We start from the raw sequence: 26,043 nt of genomic DNA on the forward strand, positions 1-26,043 counted from the left end.
AAAGTGTATGTATATCACACGTACACAACCACACTAGGCCCCAATTACTATTGTTTGTACCCCTAAAAGGCTAGGAGTAGGGGGAGTATGGAACAGGCAGCACCCTCAAACCTTCAGAAGTATGAGATGAACCCCAACAACTTGGAAAGGTGGATCTCTCTCACACGTACCAACACAGACTATCCCCCAATTTAACTGATCCCCAAAGGTTTTTGATTAAATAGCGGAATAGAAAATATGATCCCAAAAAAGTGTATGTATATCACACGTACACAACCACACTAGGCCCCAATTACTATTGTTTGTACCCCTAAAAGGCTAGGAGTAGGGGGAGTATGGAACAGGCAGCACCCTCAAACCTTCAGAAGTATGAGATGAACCCCAACAACTTGGAAAGGTGGATCTCTCTCACACGTACCAACACAGACTATCCCCCAATTTAACTGATCCCCAAAGGTTTTTGATTAAATAGCGGAATAGAAAATATGATCCCAAAAAAGTGTATGTATATCACACGTACACAACCACACTAGGCCCCAATTACTATTGTTTGTACCCCTAAAAGGCTAGGAGTAGGGGGAGTATGGAACAGGCAGCACCCTCAAACCTTCAGAAGTATGAGATGAACCCCAACAACTTGGAAAGGTGGATCTCTCTCACACGTACCAACACAGACTATCCCCCAATTTAACTGATCCCCAAAGGTTTTTGATTAAATAGCGGAATAGAAAATATGATCCCAAAAAAGTGTATGTATATCACACGTACACAACCACACTAGGCCCCAATTACTATTGTTTGTACCCCTAAAAGGCTAGGAGTAGGGGGAGTATGGAACAGGCAGCACCCTCAAACCTTCAGAAGTATGAGATGAACCTCAACAACTTGGAAAGGTGGATCTCTCTCACACGTACCAACACAGACTATCCCCCAATTTAACTGATCCCCAAAGGTTTTTGATTAAATAGCGGAATAGAAAATATGATCCCAAAAAAGTGTATGTATATCACACGTACACAACCACACTAGGCCCCAATTACTATTGTTTGTACCCCTAAAAGGCTAGGAGTAGGGGGAGTATGGAACAGGCAGCACCCTCAAACCTTCAGAAGTATGAGATGAACCCCAACAACTTGGAAAGGTGGATCTCTCTCACACGTACCAACACAGACTATCCCCCAATTTAACTGATCCCCAAAGGTTTTTGATTAAATAGCGGAATAGAAAATATGATCCCAAAAAAGTGTATGTATATCACACGTACACAACCACACTAGGCCCCAATTACTATTGTTTGTACCCCTAAAAGGCTAGGAGTAGGGGGAGTATGGAACAGGCAGCACCCTCAAACCTTCAGAAGTATGAGATGAACCCCAACAACTTGGAAAGGTGGATCTCTCTCACACGTACCAACACAGACTATCCCCCAATTTAACTGATCCCCAAAGGTTTTTGATTAAATAGCGGAATAGAAAATATGATCCCAAAAAAGTGTATGTATATCACACGTACACAACCACACTAGGCCCCAATTACTATTGTTTGTACCCCTAAAAGGCTAGGAGTAGGGGGAGTATGGAACAGGCAGCACCCTCAAACCTTCAGAAGTATGAGATGAACCCCAACAACTTGGAAAGGTGGATCTCTCTCACACGTACCAACACAGACTATCCCCCAATTTAACTGATCCCCAAAGGTTTTTGATTAAATAGCGGAATAGAAAATATGATCCCAAAAAAGTGTATGTATATCACACGTACACAACCACACTAGGCCCCAATTACTATTGTTTGTACCCCTAAAAGGCTAGATGAGGAGTAGGGGGAGTATGGAACAGGCAGCACCCTCAAACCTTCAGTATGAGATTGTGTTCACTGTACCCCACAAAGATTGAGTTCACTGCACCCCACAATGATTGTGTTCACTGCACCCCACAAAGATTGTGTTCACTGCACCTCACAAAGATTGTGTTCACTGTACCCCCCAAAGATTGTGTTCACTGCACCCCACAAAGATTCTGTTCACTGTACCCCACAAAGATTGTGTTCACTGCACCCCAAAAAGATTGTGTTCACTGCACCCCAAAAAGGATGTTGTTCACTGCACCCCAAAAAGGATGTTGTTCACTCCACCCCAAAAAGATTGTGTTCACTGCACCCCACAAAGATTGTGTTCACTGCACCCCAAAAAGATTGTGTTCACTGCACCCCAAAAATGATTTTGTTCACTGCACCCCAAAAAGGATTTTGTTCACTGCACCCCAAAAAGGATGTTGTTCACTCCACCCCAAAAAGATTGTGTTCACTGCACCCCAAAAAGATTGTGTTCACTGCACCCCACAAAGGATTTTGTTCACTGCACCCCAAAAAGATTGTGTTCACTGCACCCCAAAAAGGATGTTGTTCACTGCACCCCAAAAAGGATTTTGTTCACTGCACCCCAAAAAGATTGTGTTCACTGCACCCCACAAAGGATTTTGTTCACTGCACCCCACAAAGATTGTGTTCACTGCACACCAAAAAGGATTGTGTTCACTGCACCCCAAAAAGATTTTGTTCACTGCACCCCAAAAAGATTGTGTTCACTGCAGCCCAAAAAGATTGTGTTCACTGCAGCCCAAAAAGATTGTGTTCACTGCAGCCCAAAAAGATTGTGTTCACTGCAGCCCAAAAAGATTGTGTTCACTGCAGCTCACACACAGAAAAATGGATGTGGATCACTGACACCTGCCTATCTCCAATCCCACACCACACAGCAATATCGATTGTAGTTTGTAGAACACAGTTTCCCTAAAATTCAGCAGACTCTGTCCCTAACAGGATTGAGAAGAGATCGTAGATCAGGATTGAGTGCAGACCCCACCCCCCACACAGCAATATCGATTGTAGTTTGTAGAAGACACTGACCCTATATAATTCAGCAGACTCTATCCCTAAAATGCCTACAACTCGCCCTGCCTAAACACTCCGACCTGTCCCTCAATTCTATCCGGACACAAATGGTTTTTTCCTGCCTATCTTTCCCTAATCAGCAGCCAGCACGTTGATGTGTGCTCTGTCCCTGAATCTAAGCAGCATAATGACGCCGCTGCGGCTGCCTCGAACTTATAAAGACTTGGTCACATGCTTCAGACGGCCAATCACAGCTACTGAGACATTTGCAGGCATGGCTGGGATGGCTTAAGGCACACCAGTTAAACGATTGTTGATTGGCTGTTGAAAGCCCGCCATGAAAAGAGCGCCAAAGCATGCAAAACCCGGAAATAAAACGACCGAACACGGATTTTTACCCGAACATACAGTAAAGTGTCCGTGTCCGTGTTCGGGTACAAAAAATCCAATTATTCGGTACGAACACGAATAATACAGTCCGTGTTCGCTCAACACTAGTTAGTAGTAATACACAGGACTTGCCACTATGGCTAACAGAGGGTGAAATCAGGGAAAGGCTGGATAAACTCAACACAAACAAATCACCAGGCCCGGATGGCGTACATCCGAGAGTACTCAAGGAACTCAGTAAGGTTATATCCAGACCACTGTTCCTGATCTTTGCTGACAGTATTAGGACAGGAGATGTACCAGGGGATTGGAAAAAAGCTAACGTGATTCCGATATTCAAAAAGGGCCAGAGGCATATCCCGGGAAATTATAGGCCTGTCAGTTTGACATCAATAGTATGTAAACTTCTGGAGGGGATGATAAGGGACTATATAGTAGAGTTTGCTAAAGACAACAACATCATCAGCAGTAATCAGCACGGGTTTACAAATGGGCGTTCTTGTCAAACCAATCTATTAACATTTTACGAGGAGGTGAGCTGTGAGCTAGATAGGGGGAGACCAGTGGATGTGGTGTACTTGGATTTCGCTAAGGCGTTTGATACAGTTCCCCACAAGCGCTTAATTTATAAAATAAGATCTGCAGGTATCGACAGCAGGGTTTGCTCTTGGATACGGAATTGGCTTAAAGGGCGTGTCCAAAGAGTGGTAATAAACAGCGCATACTCAGACTGGTCTGACGTAGTAAGCGGGGTGCCCCAGGGCTCAGTCCTGGGACCAACCTTGTTCAATTTATTCATAAACAACATTGAGGTCGGGATCAGTAGTTCGATATCAGTTTTTGCAGATGACACAAAATTGGCCAGAGCAATAACTGCACAGCATGAAGCAGATATCCTACAGAATGACCTGGACAAAATTACAGAGTGGGCAACGACATGGCAAATGAGGTTTAACGTGGAGAAGTGTAAGGTTTTGCACTTGGGGACTAAAAACATAAAAGCACAATACACGTTAGGAGGGGAACCCTTGGGGGAATCAAAAATGGAGAAGGATCTGGGAGTCTTGGTTGATGATAGATTAGGCAACAGCATGCAATGTCAAGCGGCAGCTGCCAAAGCCAGCAGAATATTGGCATGCATAAAGAAAGGGATGTATTCCAGAGATAAGACTATAATCCTTCCACTTTATAAAACTCTGGTCCGACCGCATCTGGAGTATTCTGTCCAGTTCTGGTCGCCAGTCCTCAGGAGGGATGTGTTGGAGCTGGAGAGAGTCCAGAGAAGGGCAACTAAACTAATTAGGGGATTGGAGGACCTTGACTATGAAGAGCGTCTACAATCGCTCGATTTATTCTCCCTGGAGAAGAGACGTCTGAGGGGGGACATGATAGCAATTTATAAATATCTTAATGGGGATCCCAGCTTAGAAAAAAAGCTGTTCATTCGAAGGGATTGCATGAGGACTCGAGGGCATACAATGTGATTAGAGGAGAAGCGTTTTAACCTCAGGCAACGTGGGGGGTTCTTTACTGTTAGGGCTACAAGATTGTGGAATTCTCTACCACAAGAGGTGGTTTCTGCGGGTAGTATGGTGGCTTTCAAAAGACTCTTAGACTTACATCTCAAGGATCAGAACATTCAGGGGTATGTGAGATGATTACAGCCACACACACCTACACAGGTTGAACTGGATGGACTATTGTCTTTATTCAACCTCACCTACTATGTAACTATGTAACTATGTAACTACAAACCTGGAACTGTGGAATCAGATCACACCAGGTGCTCTTTTACATTGTGAAGTTTTAGCAAACAGGTTTGTGCAGTGCACTTCTGTCTCATTTAGATAGCGTAAATAGACTGCTGGACATTAGGCCTGTGTGGAATTAATAGGTTAGTCTCTTTGCTTATGTGCTGGATGCAGTCTTGTCTAACTCCAAATTCTCCTGGTTTGGATTTTCCATTGAATTGTTTGTATTCATCTTAAAGCGGAGTTCCGGTCACGAAAATGTTTTTTCAATAAAAATACTCCCGGGACAGTCCGGGCTAGTACATTCCACAATGGATAGCCTCTTTACTATCCCTGGTCGCACTTACCTTTTAGAAGAAATACTTACCTTGAAAATTTCTTCTCCAGCGCTGCCATCTTGGATGTGGGCAGCTGAAGCCAGCGCGTCCTCTTCTGCGTCCTCTTCCGTGTCCTCTTCTCCCAGAATGCGCCTGCACCAGCCCCGCTCATCACTTCCGGTGCAGGCGCGTCATCCCTCCACAGCTTCTGGGCATGCCCAGAAGCTGTTTAGCAGGAAATGAGCGCCCGCACCGGAAGTGACGAGCAGGGCCGGTGCAGGGGCATTGATTCCTGGGAGCGATGACGTTTAGCTCCCAGGAATCAATGCAAAGAGGAAGTGACGGTGCGGGCCGCAGCCACAGAGGGAGGAAGTGGAAGAAAGGTGAGTATATTTTTCTTCAATAACAAGGTAAGTAAACAAAAAAAAAAAATCGTAACTATCCATTTCTTTTTCAGGTGACCAAAAGCAAGCGGATGGCCCAAAATCGATTATGTAGATTTTGTGGCCGGAACTCCGCTTTAACTGTACCTATACTGATTTTCAGCCTACCACTATTGTCTCTCATTCCTCTGTTTGCCTATCTAAACTTGAAATCTATTTACAGTGCCTTGAAAAAGTATTCATACCCCTTGAAATTTTCCACATTTTTTTATGTTACAACCAAACACATGAATGTATTTTATTGGGATTTTATGTGATAGACCAACACAAAGTGGCACATAATTGTGAAGTGGAAGGAAAATGATAAATGTTTTTCAGAACTTTTTACAAATAAATAAACAATGTCGCAGTCCCGCAAAAAATCGCAGATCGCTGTCATTGCTAGTAAAAAAAAAAAAAAACAATAAAAATGACATAAATCTTTCCCGTAGTTAGTAAACGTGATAACTTTTTTGCAAACCAATCAAAATACACTTATTTTTTTACCAAAAATATGTAGCAGAAAACAAATTGGCCTAAAATGTTAAAAAATTTTGATCTTAACATTTTTTTTTGGGAATGTTATATAGCAGAATGTGAAAAATATTGTTTTTTTTTTCAAAATTGTCGCTCTTTTTTTGATTATAGCGCAAAAAAAAAAAAGTTGCCCAGGTGATCAAACACCACCAAAAGAAAGCTCTATTTGTGGGAAAAAAAGGACATCAATTTTATTTGGGTACAGCGTCGCACAACCGCGCAATTATCTGTTAAAATAACACAGTGCCGAATCGCAAAATAGGGCCTGGTAATGAAGGGGGTCAAATCTTCCGGTCTTAAAATGGTTAAACCCTTCCATTGTAACTCTGGCTATATGATTGTTGTTCTGTTGGAAGGTAAACCTCTTCCCCATTCTCAAGTCTTTAGCAGACTCTAACAGGTTTTCTTCTAAGATTGCCCTATATTTGGCTCAATCCATCCAGGGCGGTCTTACTGCATGAGCACGCTGGGCAGTTGCCTGGGGGCCCCACCTGCCCAGCAACCCAGCCCCAGCCCCAGCCAAGCATTAGCAGACATCCCAATTCTCCCGTGATGTGCGGGAGTCTTCCATATGCGGCTTATGACTCAATGACACCCGCAAGTGCCGCATGATATCCCAGCTGTCTGTGTCAGCTGAGCTGTCAGAATGGAGCCAATGCTTTCTGTATAGTTCCGGCTCCGACCTGACAGTCACAGGCAGAGTGATATCAAATGCACTCCACCTATTAGGAGACCGAGAGATACAGGAAGCGTCGGCTCTGCATGCTTCCTCCAGCGCGGCGCCACTCCTCCCACTCGCTATATTGATGTCATGTGTCTCGAGCCAGCATTTCCCGCCAGCAGTACCCACCAGCAGTACCAGCCAGCTGTACCCACCAGCAGTACCAGCCAGCAGTAACCACCAGCAGTAACCACCAGAAGTACCCACCAGCAGTAACCACCAGCGCTAACCACTAGCAGTACCAGCCAGCTGTACTCACCAGCAGTAAACGCCAACAGTACCCACCAGCAGTAACCACGAGCAGTACCAGCATGTGCAGTGTTTCTGACTCCTACCACCATAACCACTTCAAATCCCTGAAGTGGTCATTAGGGATGAGCTTCGAGTCGAGGCTAAGTTTGACCCGAACAACGGTTATTCGATTGTTCGTCAAATGACGAACAAAATGTGCTTCTTCGTGGGAAATTCGAGATTTCCAAAATGCACTGCCCGCGTGCCGCGAGTGCAGCACGTTATGTGATTGGCCAAAGCATGCACCCTGACCTCATGCTTTGGACAGTCAAATGATCTCTGCTATGATTGGACTAAAGGCAGGCTGCCTTTAGCCAATCATGGCTCAGGGGCCAAGTACACACCCCACACTACATAAAGGCTGCGCGCACAGCCGCAGCGTGTAGTGTGATTGTGCAGGCGAGGAGACGGAGAGGGACGCGTGTGAGGCAGGGAGAGAGTAGCTTTTTTTGGAGTTTGATCGCCAGACAGTGCAGCCAGAGAGACATTCCTAGCAGTGTAGGGAGGGCCAGATACGTGTTTCAGGCAGGGAGAGAATCATTTATTTGCAGTTTGTTAGACAGTGCAGTGCCAGTGATTCATACCTAGCAGGGAGGGAGAGAGATTTCTGATCTATAGGGTTATCGATTACATCACATCAGTGAGAGTATTGGTACTAATCGCTCACTTGCGTACGTCTATATCAACACAGCTCACCTATAGGGCTATCGATTACATCACATCAGTGAGAGTATAGGTAATAATCGATCACTTGCGTACATCTATAAGCAACACAGGTCACCTTTAGGGCTATCGATTACATCACATCAGTGAGAGTATTGGTAATAATCGGTCACTTGCGTACATCTATAAGCAACACAGGTCACCTATAGAGGTATCGATTACATCACATCAGTGAGAGTATTGGTAACAATCGGTCACTTGCGTACATCTATAGGCAACACAGGTCACCTATAGGGCTATCGATTACATCACATCAGTGAGAGTATTGGAAATAATCACTCACTTGCGTACATCTATAAGCAACACAGTTCACCTAAAGGGCTATCGATTACATCACATCAGGTCATTGAGTATCTATTGGTCTGTTGCGTATACCCTATATTGATCTGTATCAACATCATGTCCGAAAGGCCGACAAGGAGAGGCCAACGCAAACAGGCCATGAAAAGAGGGCAAGCAGCCTCTGTGTCCATTGTGAAAAGTGGTGGTCACAGTCGACATAGTCCATCCTCTGCAGGTGGGGCACGCCCATCCTTTATTTCTTTTTCCCCTCCAGGAGAATATCCACGTCAGACAATTACCCTACTCTTTACACCATATTTACCTTCTGCCATGAATATAATGTACTTTACAGAGGTATGTGAGAAGTATTTCCCTCTCTGTTAAACAACTCCAATTTGCTCCATATTATGCATATCTGAGCTTTTACTCACTTCCCCTCACTCTATCATTATTTCAGTGATATTTTGGGATTCGTTTGAGTGACATTATTACCTCCAAGTTATTTGGACCAGTGACGGATCACTGCGGTGCCCTCGATCCGGTCAGCTTCCACCAACATTGGTCTATCCTGTTGCTATCTTTCCAATGAATATTGTTCTTGCAGCCCCTGACACCCTCTCATCGGTTGACACCGATTTTAATCGACAGCCCAGTTGCCCCTACTAAGAAGTTCCCCTTGTGGTAGGTATCAACCTTCAAAAATCTATAAAGAGTGTTATATTCTCTTTAAATGCACATTCTATACTGTTTAATCTTTGATGTCATAAGATTCATGAATTTGACTATATTGATATGCAATTTGTTATACTCGTTATAAATACATATTATATACTGTTTAATCTTTGTATGTCATAAGATTCATGAATTTGACAATACTAATATACAACTTATACTCACAAATAGGTTGACATTGTGTACTGAACTCTGGTTGACCCCTGATGTAACCCAAAACGCGTAGGGTCTTGTCCGGTTCATCCTACCAATGACACCCAAGGGTCTTCTGTACGGATACTGGTCTGTCAACACTTGCAAGGTTTTTTAATTGTGTGTCTATCCTTTTTTAGACATATACGTTGTATAATTTTTGTGTTTTGTGTAATAAAATTGTTTTGTACCCATACAATTCTCGTATTCTTGTTCAGTGTGCATGTGGCATATAAAGTCCCACACCATTGGGGGATTTTCCTTTTCCTACTAATCGGGATGATGGCCACTCACACTGGGTATTGAGTGATAGGTTCTACCTAATCTATCCTTTATTTCTAGTGCTGCCGTGCTATTCAGTCACAACATGTGGAAGAGTTGGTGGAGTGGATCCATAAGCCGTCCTCGTCCTCTGACATCCACGCTCACAGTAGTTTGCCTTCCACCACAGCTGCCAAAGTGGCCCTTTCCACAGGCTCCTTCTCCACAGCTACTCCTTCTGTCGCCCCAGCATCATGCATGGAGGAGTCATCTGAACTATCCAATCATAGTGTCAGTGACATGCTGCTGGAGGATGCACAGAAATTTGAAAGCTGTGATGTTCATTCCCAGGTTAATGAAGGGAATAACATGAGCCTAGAGAGAGGGGGTGACAATGACAAACAAGAAACCAGCAGTCATGTTGCCACAGCAGAAGCATATTGCCAAGTTTAATCCAGTGACGAGGAGGGAGGGAATGATGAGGTCACTGAATGTACTTGGGTGTCTGACAGGATAGAGGAGGAGGGGGAGGATGAGGAGGATGCACAACTCCAACGAGGCAGGATGTGCTCCAGGGGCCGCCATAGCAGTAGCCAACCTATCGCGTCACAGCACAGAGCTCCACAGGTGCAGGGTTCTGCAAACTCCCCGCGGACTCCCTAAAGTTCATTAGTGTGGGCTTTTTTCAGCACATGTGCAGTAGACCGCAGCATTGCTGTTTGCAACATCTTTCTAAAGTGGATCAAGCATGGCCAGAACACCAGCCGCTTGGACACCACGTGCTTGACAAGGCATATGACGACCTGCCATGCAGTTCGTTGGCAATAGCACCTGAAAGAGGCACCAGAACAAAACAAGCATACATCACCTTGCTCCTCATCTGTGATCTCTAACCCTACTATACCTCATGCCTTCTCAAATACCAGCATTGGGAGGGATGATGATATAGCAATGAGTGGCACAGAGACTTGCACCCAATCTGCTAGCAGTACACCACCGCTTGATTTGAGCAGCAGGAAAATTTCACTACCCCGGTTTTTGAACCATAGAAAGAAATACTGTCCCAGCCATCCACATGCTCAGTGTCTTAATGCTAGCTTGGCCAAACTACTAGCATTACAGTTGCTGTCTTTTCATCTGGTAGACTCAGCTCCCTTTCGAAAATTTGTGGAATGTGCTGCACCACAGTGGCAAGTCCCAAAAAGGCATTTCTTTTCGCGTAAGGCCATTCAGGCTCTCTACCATCATGTGGAAGGTAGTGTTTTGGCCTCGTTGGACAAAGCGGTCAGCAAGAAGGTGCACATTACTGCTGACTCTTGGTCCAGCAGGCATTGACAGGGACTTTCAATTTCTTTCACGGCACACTGGGTAACTCTGCTGGCAGCTGGGAAGGATGCAGGACAGGGTTCGGTGTTGCAGCTTGTTTTGCCACCACGCCTCCAAAAAGCTGGTGCTGGTTCTGCCACATCTGGCTACTCCACCACCTCCTCCTCCTCCTTCTCCATGTCCTCTTCTGCTCAATTGTCCTCTGAAGCAGCAGTGCTCCCTAAGCATTCAAGGGGCTATGCAAGCAGTCAGGCTAAAAGATGCCATGATGTGCTTCAGTTGGTCTGTCTAGGGCAGTGATGGCGAACCTTTTTGAGCCCGAGTGCCCAAACTGCGACACAAAACAAACTTATTTTTTTCAAAGTGCCAACACTGCAATTAGTAACAGCCACAGATAATGGCCGCAATGGCCTCTCACCAATCCCAGCAACACTTCCTCCGAACAGATGTCTACTCTCTCGGTTACCCGTGGCAAGGCCCGCAACTGGTACTGCAGGGGCGGTATCCTCGTATCCTCTCTGTCCCCTGGCTCACAGTATGCTGCTCCAGTCTCTCTCCCTTGCGGCAATGACTCCTCTCGCTCTCTCTCTCTCTCTCTCTCTCTCTCTCTCTCTGGGTGGTGATGTTGAGCTGGACACTAAAATGGACCCATAGTCTTCCGGGACTAAATGTCCCATGGTGCACTTGCCAATCTCCTCATTGGTGCTTGGCTGCAGCCAATGGGGAGGCAGGGGGAATCAGAGCGTGTGGCTATCTCTGCAAGCGCCGCTCTATCCCTGTCCAGCGCTGGGTGACAGAAGAAGGGGGAGAGCTGGGAAATACACTGACAGTCCACGCTCACTTCTCCCCTTGTCAAAGCGCCACTGAACTTTTCACTCCGGCAGCTTCGGCATGCGGGGGAGCTGGGCTAGACATTAAAATGGACCCATAGTCTTCCGGGACTACATGTCCCATGATGCATTTGTCAACCTCCCCATTGGTGCTTGGCTGCAGCCAATGGGGAGGCAGGATCAATCACAGTGGGCGGCGATCTCTGCAAGTGCTGCTCTGTCCCTGTCCAGCGCAGCCTAAAGGACGCGAGCGGAGGAAATACACTGACAGCCAATGCTCGCTTCTCCCCTTGTCACAGCGCCTCCGCCATGCACGGAGGGAGGATTAGAGAGCCCAGGCATCAGCGGCGGCAGTTTCCGAGTATAGCTGGCGTGCCCACAGAGAGGGCTCTGCGTGCCAGCTGTGGCACGCGTGCCATAGGTTCGCCATCACTGGTCTAGGGGATAGGAGTCACACCGGTGCAGAGATTCTGTAGGGGCAGGCTCAGAGATGGTTGACGCCATAACAGCTTGAGTCAGGAATGGTTGTATGCGACAATGGCACCAACCTTCTCTCTGCTCTCCGACAGGGACACTTGACACATGTTCTATGCTTGGCACATGTTATGAATCTGGTGGTGCAGCGTTTCTTGAGCAGATACCCAGGCTTCCAACATCTCCTAGGCAGGCCAGAAAAGTCTGTGGCCATTTCCACCATTCGTTCAATGCCAGTGCTCGCTTATCTGACATTGAAGGGGAATTCAACCTGCCCACCAACCGCCTTATTTGTGACATGCCCACCAGGTGGAAATCAATGTTGGCAATGCTGCAGCGGCTGCACACGCAGCAGAGGGCCATCAATGAGTACCTTTGTGAGTATGGTACAAGGAGAGGGTAAGGGGAGCTTGGCTTTTTTTCACCACGCCAGTGGCTTTTGATTAAGGATGCATGCATTGTCCCGTCACCATTTGAGGAGGCCACAAGGATGGTGAGCCGGGACAATGCATGCATCAGTGACACTATCCCGCTAGTCTACCTGCTGGAGCACACGCTGCGTGGAATCATGGACAGGGCACTTCAGGCAGAACAGCAGGAGGAAGAGGAGGACTTCCTTTCCTCACAAGGCCCCCTTTATGCAGATAACATTCCTGCAGGGTCACAAAACACACAGGAGGAAGAGGAGGAGGAGGAGGATTTCAGCAACATCGGTGTAGAGGATAGCATACAGCAGTCTTCAAGGGATGGTTTTGATTCCCCAGAAACCCCAGGAGTTGTACGTGGTTGGGGAGAGGTTGCTCCTGCTGACAATGTCATCTTTAGTGACCCAGAGGACTCAGAAGCTCATGCCTCCTCCAACTTACGTTGCATCGGCTCTCTGATTCTGCAAAGCCTACAAAAGGACCCGAGGATTCGTGCTATCAAGGAGAGGGATATTTACTGGTTGGCAACCCTTCTTGATCCACCTTACAAGGGTAAAGTTGCAGAGATCATCCTGTCTTCACAGAGGGAGCAGAGGATGAAACATCTTGAGATGGCCTTGAAAAAAAAATTGTGTACCACCTTTCCAGACACTGGGAGGTCAACATTCTCTGGACGTGTTTCTGAGGCATCGTTCAGCCAAAGGAGTAGTGGTGGAGAAGGCAGCCGGCTGACCGGTGCCTTTAAACAGTTCTTTTGTCCTCAGCAGCCCCCAGGGCTGTTAGGTTTAATCAACCATCGGCAGCGTCTCTATCATATGGTGCATGATTATCTAGGTGCAAGAGCAGACTTGGAGACCTTTCCAGCTGAGCATCCACTGGCTTACTGGGTCTTGAGGATGGACTACTGGCCAGAACTTGCTCAATATGCAATGGAGCTACTGGCCTGTCCTGCTTCCAGCGTGCTTTCCAAACGGACGTTCAGTGCTGCTGGAGGTTTTGTGAAGGACAAAAGAGTGCGTCTGTCCACAGACTCGGTTGACCAGCTGACTTTTATCAAAATTAACCAATCCTGGATCAACAAGAGCTATCAGGCCACTGATGCTGATGCAACTGATTGAATTTGCTAGGGGTCTGCCATCCCTTGAAGACTGCATATGCTGCCTATCCTATTCCTCTACCTTGATTCTTCTAGCTTCCAACAATGTTTTTAGTTTAGGTCACTACCAACCCCCAAGGCCTAATTTTTCTGCACTTGTATGACAGGTGCATACAATTTAAATGTCATATGTCATTTTTAACAGCAGGCCCTGTCCCTGTGCACTGCTAACTGTGAGGGGTTACGGTGTTTAGGCACCACCAACAACCAAGGCCCAATTTTTCTGCACCTGTATGACAAGTACATTTGATTTGAAATTTGTATGTATATTTGTACATTGCTTTAGAAATGTTAGTATTGCTGCAGCAGGCTACATACATCGCAGAGATGCACTACTTTACAGGCACATTCAGGGGACCCCCCAGGCATGATATTTAAAGGAATTTTAAATTTTTATGGTTTTACTTTAAGCATTATTAAAATCACTGCTCCTATAAAAAAAACATTTTTTGCATTGATTCATGTCTCCTAGTTTCATTTTTATAGTTTCACTTTAAGCCTCATTAAAAGCAGTAAATCACTGCTCCTTTAAAAACGATAATTTTTCATTGCTACATGTTCCCCAGGTCATAACCCGGACCCCCATACACTCTTTTGGGGCAATAACTTGCATTTAAGCCTTCAAAATGAGTCCGTTTGATTTTCGAGGTTTGAGTCCCATAGACTTCAATTGGGTTTGTTTGTTCAAACAAACTTTTCCACTGTTTGCGGTGTTCTGGTGTGAACCGAACCGGGGGGTGTTCAGCTCATCACTAGTGGTCATGATGGTGCGCATGCGCGGCGCGGGACGGATGGCGGCTTGAACTTGCTGCTCCACTCACTCTGGCCGTGATCCCGGCTACAGGGGCCATATACCACCGCCGAAACTCCTTCAAAGATCACCCCCTGGCAGCCACAGTTCCTGTGCATGTCTTCCTGCAAGAGGAAAAAACGCAAGACTCCTCAGAAGTCCCTCACTCACTACCTCCTAAGAGCCCGGGAGAAGTTTAACATGGAGCAAGATGGCGCCACCCCTCCTCCTCCTCCTGTGCATGTCGGCAGCAACATACAGACCTCAGCTCCTAAGACTTCCTTGACCCCTGCAAACTGTGAGTACCCTGCTCCCCTCACAAAACAAGACCTTGATAATAGCCTGGAAATTATGTGCACTAAGCTGATGGCAAAGTTCCAGGCTGAGCTCCACAAGACAGAGACCACCCTTACACAGGAGATCTCTGCCCTTGGAGGAAGAACAGACAGGCTGGAGGCAAAGCATGATGAGTTGTCCCTAGCTTACAGAGAGCTGAGCAGAGATCATGAGGTGTTAAGCTCAGAATTTAACCAGCTGCAGGCACATGTGGAGGATTTGGACAATCGCAACAGGCGTAATAATTTGAGGTTAAGGGGGATCCCTGAAACCTATACCGATCTCATACCCACAGTAAATCGCCTGTTTAAATCGCTTTTGCCTGAAGTAATGGAGTCCCAGTTCTCTTGTGATAGAATCCACCGTGCCCTCCGTCCAAAACCCCCTGCTGATAAACCACCAAGGGATATTATCTTATGTATGAAGGACTTCCTGACCAAGGAGGAAATCCTCAGGGCTGCGAGGAACACCCCAAATATCCTTATCGACGGCAATAAAATTCAGATTTTCCCGGATATCTCACAGGCTACACTGGAGAGAAGACGCAATCTAAAAGAAATCACGACAATCCTACAAGTTGCACGTATACGTTATAAATGGGGTTTCCCGTTTAAGCTTGTAATCCCTCACAATGGTTCCACGTACGTGGCTACTAATATCCCAGAGGGTCGTGAAGTCCTTATTAAGCTAGGACTGATGGATCCCTCTTCTAACCCCTCACCCCCCCCTGCTCCTAGACCTTCACCGCTTTGGCAAACCCCGGCTTCTAGAAGAGGAAACAGAAGACCACGTAATGACAGGATCTGAGGCTTTCTGCTATTTTTCACATCATCTGATTCTTAGGAATCAAGAATTTTGCGGAATTATACTTGGAGATTCCTCAAAAAAACATTAAGCATGAGATTTATCTGACGTACTTTCTTTATTTTATTCCCTCATATTTTCTCTTTTCTTCCCCGTCCTCTTTTCCCCATTTCCTTTTAATTTTTTCCCATGCAGTACCAATATACTCCACAGCACTATTCACTGTTCAGTGGACAAAGGGAGACACCTAATGGTCAAATCCTGAACTGCAAGGAACCCTCATCTGAAGATCATTAACTCCAATCAATCTTTGCTCCTAACATCTATCAAGATCTTTTGGTGTTCTCATCCTAATCCGCAAGTTATTTTTTCAATTTTTTTTCCTTCTTTTTTTTAATACTCCTTATATTTTTCCACACGATCTTGAATTCATATGAAGGAAATATAATTGTTATGGATTTATATACTACCAAAATGTATGCTTTTTGATCCTTTTCCCTCCTTCCCTCCCCCTCCCCCCCTCCCTTCCACACCCGCATCCCTCCCCCCCAACCCTCTTATTCTCCCTATCTTTGTTGGATTTTTCTCGATGATGTTCCCTTTAGGTTCTTTTAGAACCACCTATAACCAGACATTGCACTAATTTTGTTCCCTTCTCTTCGCGAAGGGATCCTTCAAGAGGCCTAAATGAGGTCCCGTGCTTGTACATGTTGTACCCACTCAGTCGACCGGTGGCCACTGGTGGTCGCGGGGAGGTCAAGCCCTTTCTGATTCCCAGTTATGGGCCGATTCTCCTTCTGCTCTGCTGCTGGCTCTCGGTCGCCTGTTTAGAAGGAGTTTATCCTTCATTTATGTTACTCTTTTATCAGTACCTTAACGGTTTACTGATCCATGGTTTATCTTACTTGTTAAACTTTGACCTTTATAGTTTTGCTTTTTTGAGTTTTTCATATTTATTAACGTATATCCACAGACATTTCAATACCTACAGTTATCCAGAATGCCTTTTATTAACATGTGCTTGGGTTAACCTTTTCCGGACACAGGATGTCCCTGAGTTACACAACCTAGACCTTCATCCCCCGGGTCCGCCCTCACTTACTCCACGGCCCTTCCAAATTTTGAACTCCACGGATGGGTTCTTAGACACCTCGATCACCCTAAAACCCCACCATAGCAAATTCCACTTTCTCGCCTCAAAATGACCATTAGAATAGTCTCACATAACGTGCAGGGATTTAATTCCCCTAATAAACGCAGGAAAGCTTTTCACCAGTTCAAGCGTTTGGACGCCAAAATCCTGTTGCTCCAAGAGACGCATTTTGCTGAACACAATCACCCCAAATACTTCCATAAGACATATAACCAGGCCTTTTATACCACACACTCCTCTAAAAGTAGAGGTGTAGCAATATTCGTTCATAATTCTTTCCCGCTGGATGTCCAAGAAGTATATAGAGACACAGAAAGTCGCTTTATAATAATTAAGGGACGCATTATGGGAAAGGAATTAACAATAGCTAATATATATGCCCCTAATGGAGCCACAGTTAAATTTTTCTCTGATTTTTTTAACATATTGGAAAAACATCACTCTTCCCACATTATCCTAGGCGGTGACTTCAATATGGTCTCTCATCCCACCATGGATAGAAGCAACCCAAACTCGACTTCCAAGACGTTCCCCAGATCCTTGGAGCGTAGACTCAATAACTTACAGTTAGTAGATACATGGAGGTGTCTTAATATGGGCTCCAAAGAGTTTACGTTCTACTCTAACCCGCACAATTCTTCAGCTAGGATTGACTACATTTATTGCTCACAAGTGGTCTTAGCCAATTCGATCTCTGCTAGCATTGTTCCATGCGTGTGGTCGGACCACCATATGGTGCTATATGACACATCAGGAATAGGTCTCTCTCCTACTCCCTTCTCATGGAGACTTAATGACTCCCTATTAGCCAATCCGATAGACTCTCAGGAACTCTCCGATTCCATATCCGAATTTTTTAGATTAAACCCTACTGTGGACACCTCAATCCCAAACACATGGGTCACTCACAAGGCCTATATAAGAGGTAAATTAATCTCGTTAGCAGTTAGAAAAAACCGTGCACGTACCGCTAAGATTCAAGATCTCACCAAGGAATTACAATTATTGTATAGAAATCATATTACATTACATGATCAATCCACCAGGCTATTAATTGACCAAAAGAGAATAGAATTAAATAACATTCTCTCAGATAATGCAGAGAAATCCCTCAGACACTCAAGATCCAAATTCCTACTATATGGTAACACCGCTTCCACAATGCTGGCAAGGAAATTGAACCAGACGTTAAAACCTCCACACGTATATAAATTAAATACATCATCAGGAATGACCACTTCTCATCCCAAGGAGGTTTTGAGCATTTTTGAAAAATTTTATTCTACACTACTTTCCTCCCCCTCTGACGCCACACCAATACACTCTCAAATCTGGTTTGATGAAATCCCTATCCCATCACTCTCTCCCTTGGATATAGAGCAGTTAAATGCCCCCATTACAGAAACTGAAGTAACTAATATGATTAAATCCCTTCGTAATTCATCTGCACCGGGCCCAGATGGCTTCAGTGCTTCATACTATAAAAAGTTTACTCCTATTCTATCCCCTAAACTTACAATACTCTTTAATCACATACTTAAGGGCAACGACTTCCCAGAAGAAATGTCCCCAGCAAACATGACTCTTCTCCCCAAACCGAACAAGGATCTTTCTAGCCCCCAAAACTTTAGGCCAATTTCGATTATTAATAACGACCTTAAATTATTCAGTAAAATCCTCGCTTCTAGATTATCCCAAACTATCCCAAAACTCATCTCATCATCGCAGTCAGGATTTATCCCCAACCGTCAAATTACGGATAACATTCGACTTGCATGCAACATTATACAAGACGCAAATTTATCTAAAAAACAATTGGTACTATTAGGACTGGACATACACAAAGCTTTTGACAGTGTCACTTGGAGCTATCTTGGAAAATTACTACCCAGATTCGGCTTCTCTAACGAGTTTCTAAATGGCTTTTCTGCTCTATATAAAAATCCTAAAACGAGAATTAAGATCCCGGGCTGTAACTCATCTTTCTTCCCTTTGGGCAGGGGCACAAGACAGGGCTGCCCCTTATCACCACTTCTATTTGCCCTTGCCATCGAACCGCTCTCGATTGCGATTAAAAGACATACTGGAATTTCAGGATATAGAAAGAACTCCGAGACATTCAAACTAAACTTATATGCTGATGACGCTCTCATGTACATACCAGACCCTTTCACCACATTACCCAATCTATTGAATACTTTAGAAAGCTTTGCAGGAATCTCAGGTCTTAGCATCAATTTATCCAAATCGGTAGCCCTAACAATTAACTTCTCAGAGTCCGACACCCTACATCTGAAGACCCTTTTCCCGTTTGTCTGGGCCTCCGAGAAGATTTCATATCTGGGAATACAACTTAATAAACATTACAATTCTATTTTTCAATCCAACTATCCTCCGTTGCTTGCCAAGATACGAGGTATGCTCCAAATGTGGTCCTCATACCAGCTATCTTTTCTAGGTAAGATCACAGCGATCAAAATGACCATTCTTCCTAAATTTATATACCTGTTCCGTGCGCTTCCCATTTACCTTACCAAAGCATACATCGCCAAGTTACAATCTATAATCAATAAATTCGTTTGGGGCAACAAAAAACCCAGGTATGCAGCGAGCATACTATATCATCACCAACGTACTGGAGGTCTGGGCCTTCCTAATATATGGTTTTACTATATTAGTAGTAGATTGGCCCAAATGGCCCATTGGCACGATCGTCCCTCAGATCTACCTTGGATTAACTTTGAGGAAAACTCAGTCGCCCCATACCACTTAGCAGGGCTACTATGGGACCACATAGTCCCTATACGCAAAATCTCCTCCCGTAATAAAATCGTTTCTGACGCTCTCAGGATGTGGAGACTTGTCATCAAAAAATGGTCCTTCGCATCTCATCCCCCTCTCGGCACCTCCTTTTTGGGAAACCCCAGATTTTCTGAAGCATTTATTACCCCTGAGAGATTCGCATGGTGGTCCGGAAATAATTTGACTTCATTACTAGACTTATATGATGGTGGGACTTTCCTCTCTTTTGAGTCGTTACTACACACCAAAAATATCCCACTATCGGAAAAGCTCAATTATGACCTTATCAAAAACTTCTTTGAATCACACTACCCTAAGCCTTCAGGATCTCCTCTCAGCACATATGAACATATTTGTCTAAAAGATCTCTCAAGTAGGGGACATATCTCTACAATATATTCCTCACTTAACAATTGTGATCCAGATACAAAACTTGGTTACATGGTTAAATGGGAGTCGGAACTACAGACTGCTATATCAATAGCCGACTGGCGAGACATGTGGATAAATATGTGTAAGACAACCAAATCCCTAGGAGTGAGGGAAACGGCTATTAAAATATTCACGAGATGGTATTATACCCCCAAAAAATTGAATAAATTCTACCCCGAGATCTCCCCAAATTGTTTCAGAGGTTGTAATGAAGTGGGCTCTCTGATACATAATTTCTGGGAATGCCCCAAAATTAAAAATGTCTGGCAGGAAGTATTCAATCTAATAGAGAGAGTTACAGGATGTAAATTTCCACTCTTGCACCTGCAATGTCTACTTTTCAAAAATATTCCAGAAATCACCACAGACCTCACACGCCTAACACATACCATTTGCATCGCAATGTTATGGGTTATCTCCAAACACTGGAAAGAAACTTTCATACCCTTTGATCAGGTCATCAGTAGAATAGAAGATATAAGACTAATGGAACAATACCATCACACCATCACAAACACTAAGATCAAATTTGATCAAAAATGGACTCCTTGGTACATATACAAATGTTCCCTAACCACATGAATATCACATCAACTTAACCAATCAACATATGTTGTCTGTACAATTACTTGATATCTCTGTTTTCCACCACACCTTGCCCATGGTTTATGTTAGTTGGACGCCTCTCACTGAGGCGAAAGAGGTAATCTACATATTGACGATTTCCCACGTATTCTGTTAACTTGCTCACTCTACTCTTGGATATTTTATCATTCTTACAACGCTATATTGCCATCAAGAACGGATATACATTTTATATTTTGTTTAATTATTGTTTCTTTTTTATCGCTTGTATGTTTTTTTTCACATGCCTATTACTTAAAATATTTTATTGATGAAACACCTTTATGTAAATTTTACATTTACTATACTGTTTGTGTTGAATATATTTTTCAATAAAAGTTTATAATCAAAAAAAAATCACTAGTGGTCATGGTGGTTAGAGTGTTCTCAGAAGAAGTAAACCTCTGTATACTGATTCCATTTTATTTGATCATCCTCTAGTTGTGTTAAATTGGTGGGGGGAGTGCGGAGTGCCACCTCCCTGAAATTAGTTTTTGTAGGTTGGGATGTCTGCGTTAGTCCCGACTCCTGTGTGCATCCAGCAGCCAAACTTAGCAAGTGGCAAGCACCTGTTGGCCCTGCGCTGCTGTCAGGTCACTTGGGCCAAGGAGGGGGAGCCCACAACTGCAAGAATGCCGGTCTGCCTCCACGGAAACAGGCACACACAGGACAGGTGTGTGTGTGTGTGTGTGTGTGTGTGTGTGTGTGTGTGTGTGTGTGTGTGTGTGTGTGTGTGTGTGTGTGTGTGTGTGTGTGTGTGTGTGTGTGTGTGTGTGTGTGTGTGTGTGTGTGTGTGTGTGTGTGTGTGTGTGTGTGTGTGTGTGTGTGTGTGTGTGTGTGTGTGTGTGTGTGTGTGTGTGTGTGTGTGTGTGTGTGTGTGTGTGTGTGTGTGTGTGTGTGTGTGTGTGTGTGTGTGTGTGTGTGTGTGTGTGTGTGTGTGTGTGTGTGTGTGTGTGTGTGTGTGTGTGTGTGTGTGTGTGTGTGTGTGTGTGTGTGTGTGTGTGTGTGTGTGTGTGTGTGTGTGTGTGTGTGTGTGTGTGTGTGTGTGTGTGTGTGTGTGTGTGTGTGTGTGTGTGTGTGTGTTTTCACCGGACCCAGCCACCGAACTTGGAAGCTGTCATTAGCCTGGCACTGCTGTCAGGCTAATCGGGCCATGGAGAGGTGCCCACAGCAGCAGGAGTGCTTGCCTGCTTCAAAGGTCTGCCGGGAGACAGGCACACACCAGGACAGCCGCAGCGCAAGCCACAAGGGTGGGGGCACAGCTGTAGAAGCCTAAAGTGGAAGCCAGCAAGACAGAAACAGTAAGTACTAACTTTTTTTTTATGCGCAGAAATTAATATTGTCTTTGTATGTTCAGAAAGCCAAAACATCTGTAGGGCACTTTCATTTTGTATACAATTGATGCCCAAATTAATAAGGATATCAGTGCATTTTTTTCTCTAGTGGGTGATTGTGTAGGCAGGGCCCCAGTGCACTGCATTGCCCAGTGGTATATAATGCTCTGAAGATGGCACTGAATCCATCTTCCCATCAACCCTGACCTGCTTCCCTTTCCCTGCTGAAATTTCAAGTGGTATGAATACTTTTTCCAAGGCACTGTATATGTGCCTGTCCTTTCCATCAGCCTGCTGACACTGCCACTGTTCGCCATTTGCTCTATTCTTCTAAAATTGTACACTGCTCTAGTATATTAAATAAAATAGGTGAAAAAATATATATAAATTACAATAACATATATACATTTCACAGTAGCGCATTTTCCAAATCATATGCAAAACTCGTGCCAAAAAAAATAAAAATCAGTGTCCATAAAAAATATAAAATGTCCACAAAAAATGTATATGTATGTATATATATATATATATATATACAGTGCTTTGCGAAAGTATTTGGCCCCCTTGAACTTTTCGACCTTTTGCCACATTTCAGGCTTCAAACATAAAGATATAAAACTGTAATTTTATGTGAAGAATCAACAACAAGTGGGACACAATCATAAAGTGGAACGAAATTTATTGGATATTTCAAACTTTTTTAACAAATAAAAAACTGAAAAATTGGCGTGCAAAATTATTCAGCCCCCTTAAGTTAATACTTTGTAGCATCACCTTTTGCTGCGATTACAGCTGTAAGTCGCTTGGGGTATGTCTCTATCAGTTTTGCACATCGAGAGACTGAAATTTTTGCCCATTCCTCCTTGCAAAACAGCTCGAGCTCAGTGAGGTTGGATGGAGAGCGTTTGTGAACAGCAGTTTTCAGTTCTTTCCACAGATTCTCGATTGGATTCAGGTCTGGACTTTGACTTGGCCATTCTAACACCTGGATATGTTTATTTGTGAACCATTCCATTGTAGATTTTGCTTTATGTTTTGGATCATTGTCTTGTTGGAAGACAAATCTCCATCCCAGTCTCAGGTCTTTTGCAGACTCCATCAGGTTTTCTTCCAGAATGGTCCTGTTTTTGGCTCCATCCATCTTCCCATCAATTTTAACCATCTTCCCTGTCCCTGCTGAAGAAAAGCAGGCCCAAACCATGATGCTGCCACCACCATGTTTGACAGTGGGGATGGTGTGTTCAGGGTGATGAGCTGTGTTGCTTTTACGCCAAACATAATGTTTTGCATTGTTGCCAAAAAGTTTGATTTTGGTTTCATCTGACCAGAGCACCTTCTTCCACATGTTTGGTGCGTCTCCCAGGTGGCTTGTGGCAAACTTTAAACAACACTTTTTATGGATATCTTTAAGAAATGGCTTTCTTCTTGCCACTCTTCCATAAAGGCCAGGTTTGTGCAGTATCCGACTGATTGTTGTCCTATGGACAGAGTCTCCCACCTCAGCTGTAGATCTCTGCAGTTCATCCAGAGTGATCATGGGCCTCTTAGCTGCATCTCTGATCAGTCTTCTCCTTGTATGAGCTGAAAGTTTAGAGGGACAGCCAGGTCTTCGTAGATTTGCAGTGGTCTGATACTCCTTCCATTTCAATATTATCGCTTGCACAGTGCTCCTTGGAATGTTTAAAGCTTGGGAAATCTTTTTGTATCCAAATCCGGCTTTAAACTTCTCCACAACAGTATCTCGGACCTGCCTGGTGTGTTCCTTGTTCTTCATGATGCTCTCTGCTCTTTAAACTGACCTCTGAGACTATCACAGTGCAGGTGCATTTATACGGAGACTTGATTACATACAGGTGGATTCTATTTATCTTCATTAGTCATTTAGGTCAACATTGGATCATTCAGAGATCCTCACTGAACTTCTGGAGAGAGTTTGCTGCACTGAAAGTAAAGGGGCTGAATAGTTTTGAATGCCCAATTTTTCAGTTTTTTATTTATTAACAAAGTTTGAAATATCCAATAAATTTCGTTCCACTTCATGATTGTGTCCCACTTGTTGTTGATTCTTCACAAAAAATTACAGTTTTACATCTTTATGTTTGAAGCCTGAAATGTGGCAAAAGGTCGCAAAGTTCAAGGGGGCCGAATACTTTCGCAAGGCACTGTGTATATATATATATATATATATATATATATAACACTCTAGTGCAGAAAATAAAGTTTAACCAAATGTGATGAAGTAGGTGTCAAAAACATCCTTTACACACCAAATATCCTCCACCAAGGTGATAAGTGCCAATTTCACTCCCTTAAGAATGAAGCTCACTAGATGTAATTGCCATTCATTCTCATGTCTGGCGATCTTGCTTTTGGTATTATATTGAAGAGCCTCTAAAGGATGCCAACCTTCATCCAGATAGTGACATCACTCTCCACATTTAGAGATAAAAGCTGAGACAGAGCCTCCAATAGTGTACAACACCTTAAGGTGACCTTTTATTTAAAAGTAATGCACCTACATCATAAAATCACTAAAATCGCCTTTGTATTTGACAGTCTCAATCATGTCGGGTGCCACAGTTCTGCGATCTTACCATCCCTTTGTCACACGCCCAGGGTCCCCGTCTCGGCGTAAGAGTATAGTTGCTGTATCACCATGCCCCCCAAAATAATACATTTATTTATTTATTTGTTTTGTTTTCTCTAGTATATTGCCTGTTAGTCGACTGCTCCCCCTGGTGACACAGTGATCCACCAAATTCCATGACACACAACAATGCTAAATAATATACTTACCTGATACGATGACATGGTTTGCTCACCAGCAAGACGAAGCAATGGAGAAATGTTGCCTTGCTAGTCTGACCTATGAGCAAGCGGCACTACAGTAGCTAGAGAATGATTCCTTGGCTCTCCTAGCAATTCTCTTACTTCCTATTCTCTTACTCTCTTACTTAGGATCCCTTATGTGACATGAGCCTTAGAGAGCAACTGCAGTCTGCTAAAATAATTTGTAATAAAAACATATTTGCCATTCTGAAGCTTCCCTAAAACCACTTTGCATATTATTTTATATATATATTTATATATATATACACAGTATATATATATACTGTGATTCTGTACTTGCCAAATATGCTTTAGAAATCTTCCTTCACTAAGTCTGGCTGCAGCCATTTTAACTGTGGGCAGCTGAAGCTGCTGACTGTTCACTTCCTGGACACACACACACACACACACACACACACACACACACCTTGCCTGCACATTTCTCCTCTCTCTCGAATACTCATGGATCTCTGCAGTCTCCTGTTATCTCCACCCTCATTCAGCCCCCTCCAGCTTTGCAGCTCTCATTAGCTCTCCTATGAGTCACCCCTTCTACCTTGCTGGCAAACTCTCACAAGAGTGAGAGAAATAGCTGTAGATTATGTTTTTAGCCTAAGCAAATGGCCAGACAAGAGAGAGGACGTGGGCTGTATAAGGTATTTACTGGCAGAAAAAAAAGGTTTTACTGTCCAAAGTTAAAAGAACAAGGGCAGAGGGTTTAATAGATGGAAAGATGAAAAAAGTACCGAAGGTCCGCTTGAAAGTAGCTCACTAATTTTTCCCAACAGCTTCAGAGAAAACCATTACCACTGAGAGTTTAAAAATGTACAGTATAAAAGAGAACTTTATAGATGAGAAACACTAAAATACAGAATAATATTAGTTTTAATGCTTTCCGTTTCACTTACACATTGTCCTCAAAATCTTGTCGTCAAAATCTTCAAACACCGTAACTTGTAACTGAAGAATTTCCTTTACTGTATCTTTTAATGACTTTTGACTCCTATACATATGTAGCACTGCCCCCTAGGGAGCTGCTGAGAATTGCATTTTCTGGATTGAACAATGAACAAATCAGGGGGTTTGTTTTTGTGTGTTTTATTTTAGAACTGGGATGGGAGAAGGGATGAGTGGGATACTCCAACTATGAACTATGCAACTAGCTGTAGTGTGTGCGGCAAAGCCGATTCTTTACCTTGCCACTGAACTGAAGATAAG

General features: G+C 44.0%; 1 protein-coding gene across 1 annotated transcript in view; it reads right to left on the minus strand.

Annotated features, from left to right (window-relative positions):
- Nucleotides 1-25,825, minus strand: part of LOC309555063 (beta-1,3-galactosyltransferase 2-like) — a 37,160-nt gene extending 11,335 nt beyond the window's left edge. The window contains exon 1 of the mRNA XM_082256886.1: nucleotides 25,734-25,825. The gene's annotated coding sequence lies outside the window, so the exon portion shown is untranslated. The remainder of the gene's footprint in view (nucleotides 1-25,733) is intronic.
- Between the last annotated feature and the right edge of the window lie 218 nt (nucleotides 25,826-26,043).

The sequence above is a fragment of the Pelophylax lessonae genome (assembly GCF_965119305.1).
Source record: "Pelophylax lessonae genome assembly, chromosome: 4".
Classification (NCBI taxonomy): domain Eukaryota; kingdom Metazoa; phylum Chordata; class Amphibia; order Anura; family Ranidae; genus Pelophylax; species Pelophylax lessonae.